Raw genomic sequence first — 15,758 nt, 5'->3', positions numbered from 1 at the left:
CAAGAATAGACTTTATTGATTCTTTCACCACTCCTCATCTAAAGACGAGCTTGAATTCAAATCATCAATATCAGAGTAATCAGACCAAAAATGATCTTCCAAAATTTGCTTGAAATATTCTTCCCACAAATGCGTGTTTTGGTTCTCATTATTACTCTATCAACTTACACAACTCCTATTTATAGTTACAATTTGTGAAAATGAACGTTCGAACTTGTCACATCGAGATGACGAGTTCCAACGGCTACCAATAACTATTTTTCAAATCTAAACGGCTATATATTTTAAACCAGACCAAACTCATCACATTGAAGTGACGAGTGTCAATTTTTTTCCAAATTTAAATTCTCATAATTATATGGGAAAATATTATTATTTTTAATGAAACTCATCACTCGAGGTAACGAGTTCTAAAAGAAATATTAAAATAATAAGCCTGTAATATAAAAATAATATATCGAGGCGACGAATTTTACTAGAACGGTAAAAAATACAATAGATCCCAAAATAATTTTTGAGTTGCCCTATTGGGACAAATAAAGTTTTCGCATGCCCTAATGGGCCAAAAGAACCCAGTTTAGAACCATTTCAACAGTTGTTTTAGTTCTCCTTAACCTAATCACGAAACCCGACCTGTTCACTACACTCCGCATCCTCAACGTTCACCGGTAGCTGCTGTTCACCTTCTCCGGCCATTGATGCGATCCCTTTCTCAATAAGAAAAATTATCATTTTTTCATTTAAAATTTGTGAAAACTAGTTCTTTTTACCAAAAAAAGAAAACCCCAGAGCTTTCATCGGCGCTCCCAGCTTCCTGCGGCAGGTGGTTCGGTCTTGTTTTTATCTAATTATGCAAAATTTCAGATGCCGAAACATCTTTCTACTCAAGAATTCGTTGATTCCATCTTTCTTACCTGCAAAACAATCGGCTACTGCTGCTACAACCCATGTCGGTTCATTTCATTCCACGCCTGTTACCTGTGAAAAACGGAAGAACAAAGGGAATTCTGTGAGTCTCTCTCTTTTTTTTTTCTCTTTGGTTCATTTATTATACTCTAAAATGCCATGGGTGTGAACTTGAATTTGGATTTCTATTTTCAATTGAATAACAAGTTCATGAATTTGTTGCACTGGAAAGATTCATGGGATCCCATGACTGTGCTAATATCAAAATTAAATGTAGTAAAAGTATCTGCTTGTGGTGGGTCTTTTCTCTGTGTGAACAATTATTTCTACTTCTTCTCCCTGATATCAGCATAGAATTGAGCTTTAGATTTTAGTAATGAATTAAACTTTTGGTTTAGGAATTAGGATAAATCTGTATTTTGCCAAGAAAGCTTGACAATTAACATTGTTTCTACAGGATAAAAGAAGCACTCAACAACCAACTAAGGTATGCTGCTTTGCCGGGTTTCTATTAGTGTAATCATTTTCACATGTGTCTCTTAACTGCCTTGATCCTACTATATAGGATAGTGTATCGTAAGATTGAAATTGTTCTAGGCCGGGAGTTGTAGCTCGGTCTGTTTGTGTTTTATCTTCGTGTTCTAAGAGCAGTGTTCAAACCCTCCTTTCAGTAGACTAAACGCAATTCCAAAGTTTTGAAAACTGATCTGTACTTGTCTTTTCAGATTTCTAGGTTTATTCTTCGCCTAGACTGGGAACTTAGCTGTCATCATTTAGTACTAATAGAAATCTAATGCATCTCAGGAACTGAATCAACACGATTAATTTGAATGTTTCCGTTGGCCACATGATGCACATACGTCAAAAGCGTGCTGAAACAAAGAGAGCTTTGAGAGACCTTGTCTTTAGTGGCAGTGTCTCAAATATTTTATTTCAGGTAAACTTTTCTGGACTCTTGTTTGATTTAGAGCCTACACCTTATTGAAGGTGTTCATTTACGTCTTCCCCATGCAAAGTTTACATTATCGAAGTTGTAATAAGTAAAATGAGCTGGAGCATTTCTTGTATTTCAGCATAAGCACATGCCTTGGAATTGATTTTAGTTTCTTCATTATTTGCATTGCCGTGCCTCAAATATTTTATTCTGTGCTACATTTCTATAAAATATCCAAATAGGCTCTCCGAGTATAGAAGAAAATTATGATTTTAGTTATGCGATTGAAAGAGTGAGTTTGCTGCCTTTTGGAAGTGGCTAATGACAAGTGTATGGGACCAATACCATTATCCTGCTTCTCATTACATTATATTCCGGAGATTGAGCTTATGCATTTCATTAGTACCTGAACTAAAAACTTATGCTTGCCTTTGGCTTTTATCTAGGATGAAGGTCCAAATCCAATATGGAAATTTGATGCGAAAGAAGGCCGGGTATCAGATTGCTCTGTTAAGAAGAATCGGTCGAGGTTTTCTGGACCCCGTTCTGGAAAATCTAACTGCAGAAAAAGCAAACGTGAGCTTCATCTTCCTTTTTCTACAATTACTTCCCTCTTTTCTCGCTTTCAATGTTTTTTTTAAAACAATAGCCTCTTTTATGCACTATTTTCGCAGCTGAACCAAGTATATTTTGATGGCCTAAATATATGCATGTTTGCATAAGATAACTTGAGTTTCCTTCCGCACACTAGTATCTGGTTTGGTTTGTTTAATCTCATGTTTTGTTCATCTATCTATTATTTCAAAACAATGAGTAAGTAACTCAGTCTAAGGCTATTGACATGATCACTCATTATATCTTTCGGGTAAAATTTAGTAGCACGAATAATGGAAAGTGGATTTGAATGTAGGTTCGTGTGAAATTACAGCTAGCTGTTTGAACGTAACATCTAATATGCGAGTTAATTTTCCTGCTTTCTAACAGTCACATGCCCATCAGTGAAAAGGCTTTTTCTTGTTCGATAGAATGCGTACTTCTTCGTAATGTAGAAAAGCAATTGAATTATGTTTTTATAGCTTTCGTATTAAAGAACACTTATTTTCCGTCCTGATTCACAAATATCATATTTACCTATCATGATTATATGTAAAAGAATTTAAGTGCAATAACTTAAAATCAGAACTTAGCTTTGTTTATATAATCTTCATGTTTTGTATAATAAAGAGGTGTCAACCAATTATATGAGACAATAATAGATTAAGACCTAGCTAATTGCATTTCCAAATTAAAAAAACCAAATCCACATAACAGATAGGTGCTAGCATTTTACAAGTGCCTGCCCTCTTGTTATTAACAAACGAGATGTCCTTTTACTTGCACAGGAAGGTTTAGAAGACAGAGTTTCCCATAGGACTTTGATAATCCTGAGACAATATTTGAAGCTGTATTTGGGAACAAGTGCTATACTTGGTCTTTTAGGGAGGATTTTACTTTCCGAAATTCGGACTTTGGATTCGAGTGGAGAGAAAAACGGGACTGGACTAATCAAAGAACAGAAGAGCAGGAGATTCATAGCGAAACTGAGTCTGAGGATGAGTCATATGCTGTAGGATCATGTTCTGATAGAGCGATCCTTGGGCTACCTCTAACTGGCCGCTTAAAGCTCGAAGATGTTAAAAAGGCGTAAGTAGAGTGTTTTCGTTTTAGTTGTCAAAGGCATGTATTCTAAAATTATTAAAATCATGTTGCAGGTTCCGCTTATCAGCTTTAAAGTGGCATCCGGATAAACATCAAGGCCCTTCGCAGGTTAGTTATATCCTTCTCGAGAACAATGCTTATGCCGTTGATATAGTCATGCCGATCTACTGCGGCATCAATCTGAACTGTGATTTCATTCCCAATTATTTTTTCCAAAAAGTTGCATGATATCAATATGTTTATGCAGGCAATGGCTGAAGAGAAATTTAAAACATGTGCTGCTGCATACAAATCATTATGTCATGCTTTAGCCTAAGGTGACACTAGTGTCCCTTAAAATCATTATGTCATTCTTTTCAATTTTTTTTTTAAATTTTGTAATCTTCATAAGCAATTCCCCTCCCACCCAAGTTGGCTTTGATGCAAGCTAAAACCAAAATCTTACAGAAATTAGAGGAGAGGTGAAGATTAAGATGGTAGATGGCAGAAATTCGAACCAGGAAAATAGAGAAAAGTCTCCTTATACCTCAAACCCTAACCCAGTCTGTGCGTTTTACCCCCAAAAAGTTGCATGATATAAGAATATTTATTTTAGCTTAATGCTTTGGTTTTAGAATGTAAGTACAAATCTTGTTGATCATTTCTTAATTTCATGGAAAGGAAAGTTCTTTATGATGTAACAGAAAGCATACATGATACATGCATGCATATTATTAATCAACAAAGTGCTTGTTTTGCGTTGTGGCTGTGGGACCGTGGTGTATAACGAAATATGACCTTATAAGGTTGCATGGCACATAATGGCTAGAGATGTTTACAAATCCAACTCGAAATATTGTTTTTTACAAGCATAAGCCTAAAGCCAAGGTTAAAAACCCATTTCATTATTTTACATTTTGGTTATTTTAAATTGTACTTTGTTCGAGGTTTTTGCTTATGCAGAGCGACCGAGTGATATAATTACCACTTTTATCTAAAAGTTGAAACCTTGTTGAATGAATGATGATGCAATTCTACACCGACAGAAACACAACAAAACCAAACCATTTCCCCCACCTTCCAAAAGCTAAAGGCAAAGGTTCTTTTGAAAGACACACAGACGGACAATCTTATTCCACTCTCGATTTGCCTCTTACACTGTTTATTCAAAAACAAATGATGATCAAAGTATATATTTATGCCTGTCGTTTTACCCACTTGCTGTATCAAAACAAGCTATTTTACAGGCACCAACACTGTGGACCATGATGACCCACTTCAACAAAATTTAAGCATCCGAAAAGGAAATTTCGCTACTCCTCTCACAATCAGCCAATAGTTGCCATGGAAGAAGGATCCTTACCTATGATTGGAAAACCATCTCCTCCAGTGTTTCTGTTTTCATCCTGAGTTTCATCACTTTCACCATCCGTTGCTGATTCTTGATTCGGTCGTTCTTCTTGGGCACCCATCATGTGCATCAAGAGTTCCTCGGGCTTTAACTCATAACCGGAATTAACTAAGCCATCGATCCTTTTGATTCTTTGTGTAGAGCATCTAGTTGGTTAAAGGACATGGAATCCTCAGGCCGTTTCTTATTGCTTTCTTTCACCCTTTTTAAGTACTTGTTCATATTCTCCCATTTCTCTTTACACCTCTTCCCACTTCGATCATAGCCTAGCTTTTTCATTGCTGTTGATATTTCCTCCCATAGAGGGCCTTCGGGGCTGTTGTCTTGATATTGCAAATCGAGATTAGTCCTCAGTCTTGTTTAAGCATCCACTTCATCTTTGGGCCAACAAGAAGTACTTAGGTGCATATAACTCTCGCTACCATTGCTATTTTATTGCCTGTCAAGAGCTTTCTCAACAGGGAATGTGGTCTCAGGCAATTGCACGGAGGTTGATTGATCCGAAAACTTCTGCAGAAATGCTAGCACGGCCGCATCTTTAGCTGCTGCAATCGATCTCTCTTGCATCAAAAGCTCACGCTCCCTATTACTCCGAGCCAATTCTTGTACCTTCCATGCTTCTTCTCTTGCCATCCTATCCTGTTCACACTTCTCTATCGCCTTGAAGACATTGAATTTCGACCAATTGATATTTTATTATTGTGTTTTTTATTATAAACTACATTGTATAATAAATTTTTATTAATTTGGGTTTTATTTCACAGGCCCCAAGTTACAAAACCCAACAGGTGGCCCAGTACCAGGCCCAAACCCACGTGCAGATCAGCTCCCAAGTCAAACCTAGGGTTTCCAAAAACCCTAGCGCCGCATGCCCATCCTTCGTTCCAGTGTCGTTTCTCACTGATCAAGTTCCCTCGCACAACACGCCTCCCACAGTCGATTTTCTCGGCGTCGTGACCACATGGAACACAAACAAATAACATATCAGAGTCGTGGACTCATCAAACGTCAACCAAGCCGAGTTTTACTCGAATTAAAATCTAAAAATAGGGCATCTTTTGTATTATAAATAGAGAGCACATATACGGTTGTAGGAACATGGGGAGTACACAGAGATTACCACGAACACACACACAAGTTCACAATAGCAAATACAAAGAGTGTTCGAACACTTGTAGAGCATTTCGAAACAAGAAATAAAAACGAGGTATTTTTTTTACCTTTTCATTCGTGTTGTTGGCTTGCATGTTTATATTCTTGTTTGTTTCAATCTGAACGCCGATGAACAGGGGGTATGGGTCGAAATATTCGAACCTAGATCTATCCCGAGGCTCTTTCTTTTTGCTAAAAAATTTTTGATTTAAAAATAAAGGCTATCGAGTTTTTTTTTTAAAAAAAATCATTTTTTGAAGTTTTGCCGCCGATGAACGGCGACCGTCGCCGTTCAACGACGGTGACGAGGTGGCACAAGGCGGCCGATGGCCGATTTTCTGGAAACAATGGCCTGTGTTCTTCCTTGGGGAAGAACAGGCGAGAGAAAGTTAAAAAACGGGGGGGGGGGTTTGATTTGAAATGAATTGGTAAAAGGGAAATGTTTGAATTTTATACGTGACCCATGGATCTAATTTAACCCGCGTGTTGACCCGACCCATTCTTTTGACCTGCGTGTTTTCCTTTAAAAATGGGGTAATCCCAATTTCGGTCCCCTTAATTTTTAAACCATGCAATTTGAACCCCGATTTCATTCTAATTTGGTCACGCAATTCGTTTTTTTCAATTAAGCCCCCTGCTGAAATCAATTACTTTAATTTTATTTATTTACTTTTTATTATTATTTAATTATGTTTTATTATATATTCTTTTATTATTACTATTATGGTATTAGATATGAATATATATATATATATATATCATTCTTATTATCGTTTTTTTATTTTAATTTTTTTCCATTTACTTACTATTATTATTATTTTTAATATTTCTTTTTTTTACTATTATCATTCTTATTCATCATTTATTATTTTATTCCTATTATATTTTCTATAATATTTTACATATTTACATATATATTTTTTATTTTTGTTATTATTATATGTATATTATTTTTATTTTTCTATCCTATGTGTCAATATGTATATATTATGATTATTAGTTTTATTCATTTTATTTATTGTATTCATTTTTTTACCTTTACTTTATTTTTTTTATTTCATTGGTTTTCTTTATTTTATATTACTTTTTATTTATTTCATTCGTTTTTTTTATTAATTATTTTCACTTTTTTTCCTAACACATTCTTTGACTTTTAAAGGGTACGTTTTCAATCAATCAGAGGTAAGCAATCAGGATCGTTATTTTACCTTTTAGGTTAAACTTTCAATTTTCTTAATTAAAGACAACTGGAAATTACATAGTACCGAAATGGCAGTTCAAGGGTGCTAACCCTTCCTTGACTGTAACCGTCTCCCGAATCCGACACATCACTGGTAAGACGCAGATCAGGTAAGAAATAAGGTATCCAGTCAACCTACTTATTTTTTTAAAAAATGATCGGTGGTGACTCCTAATCCATTTTCCTAAGTCGAAGCCTAATTCCGGGCCCAACCGAAAGGTGGTTGCGACAGCTTGGCGACTCCACTGGGGATACATGTAAGTGAGTCAGGCTAAGGTAATTTCCAGTTGTCTTTTTAATGAAAAGGTAAATTTAAATTTTAAGGTAATATTTCGATCCTTATTGCTTACTTTGATTATTTTTCAAATAAATAGTTGTACTGACCGTTTTTTTAATGATTTCAGCCCTTAAAGTTTTTTCATCTAAGGCTCTAAACCCGAGCTCCGAACCCATTTTAAGTGGGGGTGAAAGCGACGCATTCGTGTGAATTTATTCACCGCATATGCCTAGCAAGTAGCCTTCGAGATTCTTATACCTTATGTTTTTGTGTGAATTTATTCTCCGTATAGACATAAGGGAATGTGTTCTCTCGAGTTTAGCTTAGTCCACACAAGCCTGTGATGGGTTTAGGACTAAGGGTCTGGTAAGCCCAAGGGGGCGCCAGCAAGGAGAACTCGGGTACCATTTTTTAGAACCTAAACCGGGAGACTATGGAGAATTAGAGCCTACCCCGAAACCACATTCCAAAACCTAGGATATTTTTACCCTAACATTGTTTTTTTTTCTCTTTTCCTTTTGTCATTTTATATTTATTTATTTTCATTGTACTAACTTTTTGCATGTATTTGTTTTTTTTAGCATTTGCATCATAACACGAGGCCATTGATCCCTAAAAAATGTTTATTATACATAAAATAATATGAACAAATGGATAAATGTGTTGTAATATAAGAGATTAAAAACCCTGAGGTACGACTATGATCCGAGAAGACTCAGAAGAAAAAGGGAGACAGTCTTCAAGGAAGCCATGTGTCAGAGCTGGTCAACTATGCCTCTATCAGCCTAAAGCAGAATGATGTGCAAGAGCTTCGAGACATCTAGGACAGTTGGAAGAATGATCAGAAATAGAAGTTCAGTCAACGGTACGGTGACATTGCACTTTTGCTTCATATCAAGACTGATGAGCCCTTAATCAGAGCCTTGGTTCAATTCTGGAACCCAGGATACAGTTGCTTTACTTTTAATCAGGAGGACATGGTGCCCACCATTGAAGAATACACTACACTGTTGCACTATGAAAGTATCAGACTAGAGAGGGCCTACCTTAAACACATCAAAAGCCAACCTTTCAAGAATGCACTAGCCAAGGTTGCCGGGGTTGACGAAAAATGGGTAACTGACCGAGCTCGATGTAAAGGCAGTGGGAAAAGAATATCTTGGCTTCATATCAAGCAACTGATGAAGAACCATCCCGATGAGTGGAAGGCAATAGACCTATTTGTATTGGGTCTGTACGGTTTGATTATATTCTCGAAGACTTTGGGTTACATTGATACTGCTGTGGTAGAGCTGTTTGAACAACTCTCGAAGCGAGTCAACCCAGCACCGGCCATCCTAGCTGAAACCTTTCGATCTCTCAACCGTTGCAGAAGAACTGGCGGAGGAAGGTTCGCTGGGTGTACTCAGCTCCTTCAAGTCTGGATTCACAGCCACTTTTGGAAGACTAATGGGGTGGCATATCGCCGATTCAGCACTACCTATTCACCTTTGGGAGAATTCATCACTATGAAATGGCATGAAGGTGCATCAAAAGAAAAGTGGATGAAGGTCTTTACAGATCTTCAGGATCGAGATATTACCTGGAGAGCCCCTTGGTTGTTCCTCGGTGACGTTCTTTTCCGGTGTGGGAATTCTGATACTATGACCTTACTCGGACTTTGGGGGGCTGTTGGGTATGCTCTATTGCTAGCACTTAGACAATATGAGGCACGTCAGTTTATCCCAGCAAAAAGCGGACTAGCTAGATCAGAGTTTGCGTATCATGGTGACTGCTATAAGAAAATGATCAAAGAAGCAGCCGATTCATGGAAGAAAGTATTCAGGATGGATGTTGTAGCTGCCGGAGACATGCTTACTCCAGATTATATGGAGTGGTGAAGATTAAGGAAAAATGATAACATTTCGGTGCCAGACTGTGAAGACACTCGAAATATGGAGGAACATCTCAGACCTGTCCCTTCTGGACTTGAGATAGCCAAGGCAGAATTTGAAGCTGTGAATAATGAGCTGAAACAGAGGATTAAGGAACTTGATGCTGAACGTTATCAATGGAAGCTCGATGCCGATTCTTAGAAAGGTAAAGCAGACAAACTGGAAAGGGAATAGAAAATAGTCCGTTTTGAGCTCGAAGACTTGAGAAAGGGCTATCAAGATAAAGTCAATGATAACTCCAAGTTAAAAGTAACCTATGAATACTGGAAAGACGAAGCTCACAATCTAAAAAGGAAGTTCGAGGGGCCTGATGAAAGAGCTTGGAAGGAATAGCTGAAGGCTGCTCAAAGACGCTTAGCAGATAGTCAACATCAGAACCAACGCTTGAGAACTCGGGTGGCTGACTTAGAGAAACAACATGAAAAGGATGGCAAGGTAATAGCTGAGTTAAAGGCTATTGTAGATGGCTTCAAGAGGCAAGCGAACGAGCTTCAGATAGTGCCCTTCGATGGAGGTTTACAGTGGCGTTTCCGTTGGGAGCAAGCACAACGAAATGTGAGGGCCAGAGACGTAACCATCCGAGATTTCCTAGATCAAGTATAGAAGGTGGCTCGTCATCTTCACGGCCTGGCAAGGGAAGCAGGAGTGGTTCGACAAAGCATTCAACCAATGGCAGATGAAGGCAGAATACTTGTCAACCTACTAGAAGCTGTCAGGGGTCTAGAGGATTTAGTCCGAATGTACCTTTAATTTGTTTTTATCTCTTAAAAGATAAAACATTTTTGTCTGAATAAGGATTATTTATAATAATGGACACTTTTTCTAGACCAATGCCTCCAAATTGTATACATCATACATTGCATATTTTGTATTTTATATTTCATGTTTGTTTTTTTATTTTATATTTTCCATGTTTTTACATTCATATTAACTAACAGAATATGTCTCAGACACCAAGCTTACCATCGCAAGCATTAGATACGTATCACCCGCACAATACTCGAGAAAAAAATAGATAAATAGATGCCAGAATAGAAAAGATCGAAGAGAACATGGCAAGACTACAGAAGGAATTAGAGGACAAAATGGCTCAGAACAGTCAAAGTACCCTGGAGTCCATCAAGAAAAGCCAGGAATCCTTAGTTGATCAAATCGTGGATAAGTTGTCTGGTTTACAACCACAAGCAAGTGCACCCGGAGTGGGTGCTTCTGAGGGTTTCTCCGACCCCACAAGTGGTTGTCTCATCCGGGATCTTACCCGGGCTGCAAGGTGACTCATCTGCCGCCAAAGAGAAAACTGTATCGGTGGCAAATTTACAGACTTCTGCTCTAAATCCTGACAGTTATCCGGATGACTGCCCTATCCCGGATTTTGACAAGGAGGATAAGGCAAAGAAAATGGAAGAGAATATCAGAATGCTCGAAGATCAGATGAAGATGGTCCAAGGAGACCATGATTATTATGGAGTAGATGCATTGGAGTTGAGCCTAGTCCCAGATTTGGGGCTTCCACCAAAGTTTAAAATCCTAGAGTTCGAGAAGTTCGACGGGAACATCTGCCCTTCAGCCCATATCACTATATTCTGTCATAAGATGACAGGATACGGGGGAAATGACCAACTCATGATCCATTGCTTTTAGGAGAGCTTGTCTCGTTCAGCTATCCGGTGGTACAACTTGCTTAGCCGAACTCATATCAAGACGTGGAAAGACTTAGCCAAGTCTTTCTTAGAGCAGTACAAGCATATCAATGATATAAGACCAGACCGAGTTATGCTGCAAAGCCTGGAGAAGAAGCATAACGAGAGTTTCCGACAGTACACACGGAGATGGAGGAATTTATCTGTGCAAGTGCATCCACCCTTGGATGAAAATGAAACTAGAAAGTTGTTTGTACAGACCCTGAAGGCACCTTACTTCGGGCACCTGGTGGAAATCACATCGGGAAGTTTCTCAGATCTGGTTATGGCTGGCAAAATGGTTGAACTGGCCATAAAGTAAGGAAAGATTGACGGAGGTGACTCCGGTAAAAAACCTCCCGTGAAGAACAAGGACCGCGAGATCAACAATGTCAATACCTACAATGCTAACAAAGGTGTTACGGTCTCGAGTTCAAAAACCACTGCATCTGTACCATCTGGTACTTCTAATTAAACCCAGAGAGAACCAAGGAGAGAAAGGGAAAGGGAGCAGTTCGATCCCATTCCCATGACATATAAAGAGTTATATCAACAACTCTTCGACACTCACGCAATATCACCCTATCCAATGGATCCGATAAAGCCCCCATATCCGAAATAGTTTGACGAAAACGCCCACTGTGAATATCATAGAGGTGTGCAAGGGCATTCAATTGAAAACTGTCTCGTATTCAAGAGGATTGTACAACGAATGCGAAACAAGAATTGGATCCATTTTAACTCTGGACCACCAAACGTCGCCCAGAATCCCTTTCCTAATCATCCAGAGACTGGAATCAACGCAATTACCACTGAGAATGGCAAGAGATTCAAAACTTGTGTTTCGAAAGTTAAAGCTCATTTGGCTTGGATACGAAGCCAAATGGTAAAAGCGGGGTTTCTTGCACCCCAATCACGTGTAATGAGGGTTGAAGATGGTAACCATTGTTGTTACCACAACGAAGAGGGGCATAATGTGCAAGAGTGCCCATAATTCATATCGATAGTCTAGCTCATGATGGAATGGAAAGAGCTGGAATTTTACGAAGAAATTCAGGATTCCCCGGAAGCAGACGTTTGCGCTATCGGAGAATCATCAGACAGGAGATTCAGTAGGGGTAGTCCTTTGATAATTACCCCTAAGGCAAATATGACAGTAACAACACCAGCCAAGGTGGTGATCACAACACCTCGGCCTTTCCAATACAAGGACAATCGACAGGTGTCATGGAAGTATGATTACCAGGTGAGCACTTCCAAAGGATATGATAACAAAGTGGGACAGAGACCACTTGAGCCTTTCAAAGAGGATGTACTAGCTGTCAATGAGCCTATAAAGGAGGAAGAAACTAAAGAATTCCTCAAGATCTTGAAGCACATCGAGTACAATATTGTAGAATAGCTCCACAACTTACCTACGCGTACTTCAATGCTAGCACTATTTTTAAACTCGGAGGCACACCGAGAAGCACTGTTGAAAGTCCTTAATCAAATGTTCGTGCCACAAGACATACCAGTCAACAAGATAGATCGACTGGTGAACAATATTCAAGCTGATAATCTCATCTCGTTTTCAGATGATGAGATTCCATCCGGAGGAAGAGGTCGAACTAAGGCATTACACATCACTACCTATTGTAAGGGACATGCCTTACTGAGTGTGTTGATCGATAATGGCTTGGCCATGAACATGATGTCTTTGGTGACATTAAAGAGGTTACCAATAGATACCTCTTACATGAGAGCCTGTTAAAACGTGGTTCGAGCATTTGACGGAACCAAAAGATAGGTAGTTAGTAAGATCGAGATACCGTTGACCATCGGACCAGCCACCTATGATGTTGAGTTCCTTCTGATGGATATCATGTCGTCCTATAGCTATCTTTTGGGAAGGCCATGGATTCATCAAGCATGTGAAGTACCCTCCACGCTGCACCAAAAAGTTAAATTTGTTATTAACAGGGCCTTAGTAATTATCAATGCTGAGGAAGATATCGTGGCAAGTGTGACCACGGAGGCCCCGTATATCGAAATAGATGAGGAAACGGTGAAATGCTCCTTCCGCTCCCTAGAGTTTGTGAATGTCACATTCATGGCAGAAGGAAGAAGAATCCCTAAGCCCCGACTTTTAAAGTGCACCAGAATAGAGATCATGTAGACTTTGGGAAGAGGCGCCAGGATCGGGATAGGTTTTGGGAAATATTTACAAGGAAATATTTGTCCAGTCCTTCATATTTCAAAATTAGACAAGTTTGGGTTAGGTTTTCAGCCCAGTTATCATAAAAGGAGGAAGTAAGTCTAGAAGAACTGGGATAGAAGGATAGCCAGGTTGATTGGAAATGAAATTCAATGGAAGCCTATGACCTTCCCGCCTCTTTACCATACATTCAAGTCAGGTGGTTATGTGTTCGAGACCACCTCATCCGATTTAGAAGCGGCTCTGGAAGATCTGAACATTAATGTCGTGACCACAGAAGATGTTGACAACGAAGACAGGTCCGGGATATGCTCCCTGCCACCTGGGTTTGTGCCTAACAGTTGGTTGGTGAAAGAGCTACATGTGGTTCACAAGAACCTTTCAGAGTAATATTCGAACTATCCTTATTTGCCTATACTCGGGGCAATAGGTGATCTTTTGTAAGGGTGAATAAACATTTGGTTTAATTTCAATAAAAGATGCATTTTTTTCCTATGTCCATGGCAAACAAATTTTATATCTTTTTGGATTCATTGTCTATTTTTTACATTTCAACAATTTATTTCCATTTTTCTTTCTAATTTGATTCTTGACTGTTCCGTGTGGGATATTTCCTCTCTCACACACATATATTCTTTGTTCCTTCAGAACCCCAGATAACGATAATGTAGGCATTGATGATCTTGATCCGAAAGTGGATTTTGAATCAGCCATTTGTCTCGGGGAATTTGATGAATGCGACATTGAAGAGGAGTGTAACTTGCCTACCGAATTATTGAGAATGGTAGAAAGAGAAGATAAGCAAATACTACTACATGAGGAGGTGATTGAAATCCTGAATTTGGGCACTGAAGATGACAGAAAGGAGTTAAAATCGGCACAACTCTCTCGGCTGAAGCAAGACAAAACCTGATAGTCTTACTTCAGGAGTATAGAGATGTGTTCGCCTGGTCATACCAAGACATGCCGGGACTAGACACAGATATGGTAGTACATAAACTGCCAATTAAGCCAGAGTGCAAACCCGTGCAACAGAAACTAAAAAGGATGCGACCAGAAATGCTCCTTAAGATCAAAGAAGAAGTTAAAAAGAAATTTGATGTCGGTTTTTTCAAATGGCCAAATATCCAAAGTTGGTGGCCAACGTAGTGCTAGTTCCGAAGAAAGATGGGAAGGTTCGCATGTGCATCGATTACCGGGACTTTAATAAGGCGAACCCTAAAGACAACTTTCCTCTGCCTCACATTGACACGTTGATAGACAATACAACCGGGAATGCTTTCTTTTCATTCATGGATGGATTTTCGGGATATAATCAAATCAAGATGCATACCGAAGACATGGAGAAGACCACGTTCGTTATGATGTGGGGAAATTTCTGCTACAAAGTAATTTCCTTCGGATTGAAGAATACAGGGGCAACATATCAGATAGCTATGGTGACCCTATTCCACAACACGATAAACAAAGAGATCAAAGTTTATGTCGATGGCATGATTGTCAAGGCACAAACCGAGGATGAACATGTCGAGAATCTGAGGAAACTCTTCCAGAGATTGAGGAAGTTACAACTGAGATTGAACCCTAGCAAGTATACCTTCGGGGTAACATCCGAGAAGCTATTAGGCTTCGTGTTCAGTAGAAAAGGTATCGAGGTCGATCCCGATAAAGTTAAGGCTATTCAAAGTCTATCTCCACCACGAACACAAAAAGAGGTTAGAGGTTTTCTGGGCAGACTGAACTACATAGCACGGTTCATATCTTAGTTAACTGACAAATGTGACCCCATCTTCTATCTTTTTTGAAAGAACAACCCTGGAACGTGGGACGAAAAATGCCAGAGTGCATTCGAGAAAGTAAATGAGTATTTGTCTCACTCTCCTGTCCTGATGTCCCCTATCCCGGGCAAACCTCTATTATTGTATCTTTCTATATTCAAGAACTCCATGGGGTGTGTCCTAGGTCAACATGATGAATCCGGGAAGAAAGAAAGAGCCATCTACTACTTAAGCAAGAAGTTCACCGATTGCGAGGTCAGATATCCTCCTATCGAGAAGGTTTGTTGTGCTTTAGTCTGGGCCACAAAAAGACTCCGATAATACATATTGTACCACACTACTTGGCTGATTTCCAAGTTAGATCCCCTAAAGTACATGATGGGTGTACCTGCTCTATCTGGAAGGTTAGCCCGATGGCAGATGCTCTTGTCTGAATTTGACATCGAGTACGTGAGCCAAAAAGTAATCAAAGGAAGTGCCATATCGGAGTTCTTGGCTAGTAGAACCGATGAGAATTATGAACCATTGGACTTTGATTTTCCAGATGAAGAATTGATGGCCATATCCTTAGAA

At 39.0% G+C, this 15,758-nt stretch overlaps 1 long non-coding RNA gene and 1 pseudogene across 1 annotated transcript; both read left to right on the top strand.

Moving 5' to 3' along the window:
- The first annotated feature begins 638 nt into the window (after window positions 1–638).
- Window positions 639–1,393, top strand: LOC120144500. The gene is made up of 2 exons (XR_005518038.1): window positions 639–1,009; window positions 1,364–1,393. It is a non-coding gene; the product is annotated as an uncharacterized LOC120144500 (long non-coding RNA).
- Window positions 1,394–1,753: 360 nt separating this feature from the next.
- Window positions 1,754–4,102, top strand: LOC120144910 (annotated as a pseudogene).
- Window positions 4,103–15,758: the final 11,656 nt, after the last annotated feature.

Source organism: Hibiscus syriacus, unplaced genomic scaffold, assembly GCF_006381635.1.
Source record: "Hibiscus syriacus cultivar Baekdansim isolate YM2019G1 unplaced genomic scaffold, ASM638163v2 tig00110890_pilon, whole genome shotgun sequence".
NCBI lineage: Eukaryota > Viridiplantae > Streptophyta > Magnoliopsida > Malvales > Malvaceae > Hibiscus > Hibiscus syriacus.
This window is presented reverse-complemented; position numbering and strand designations above follow the sequence as displayed.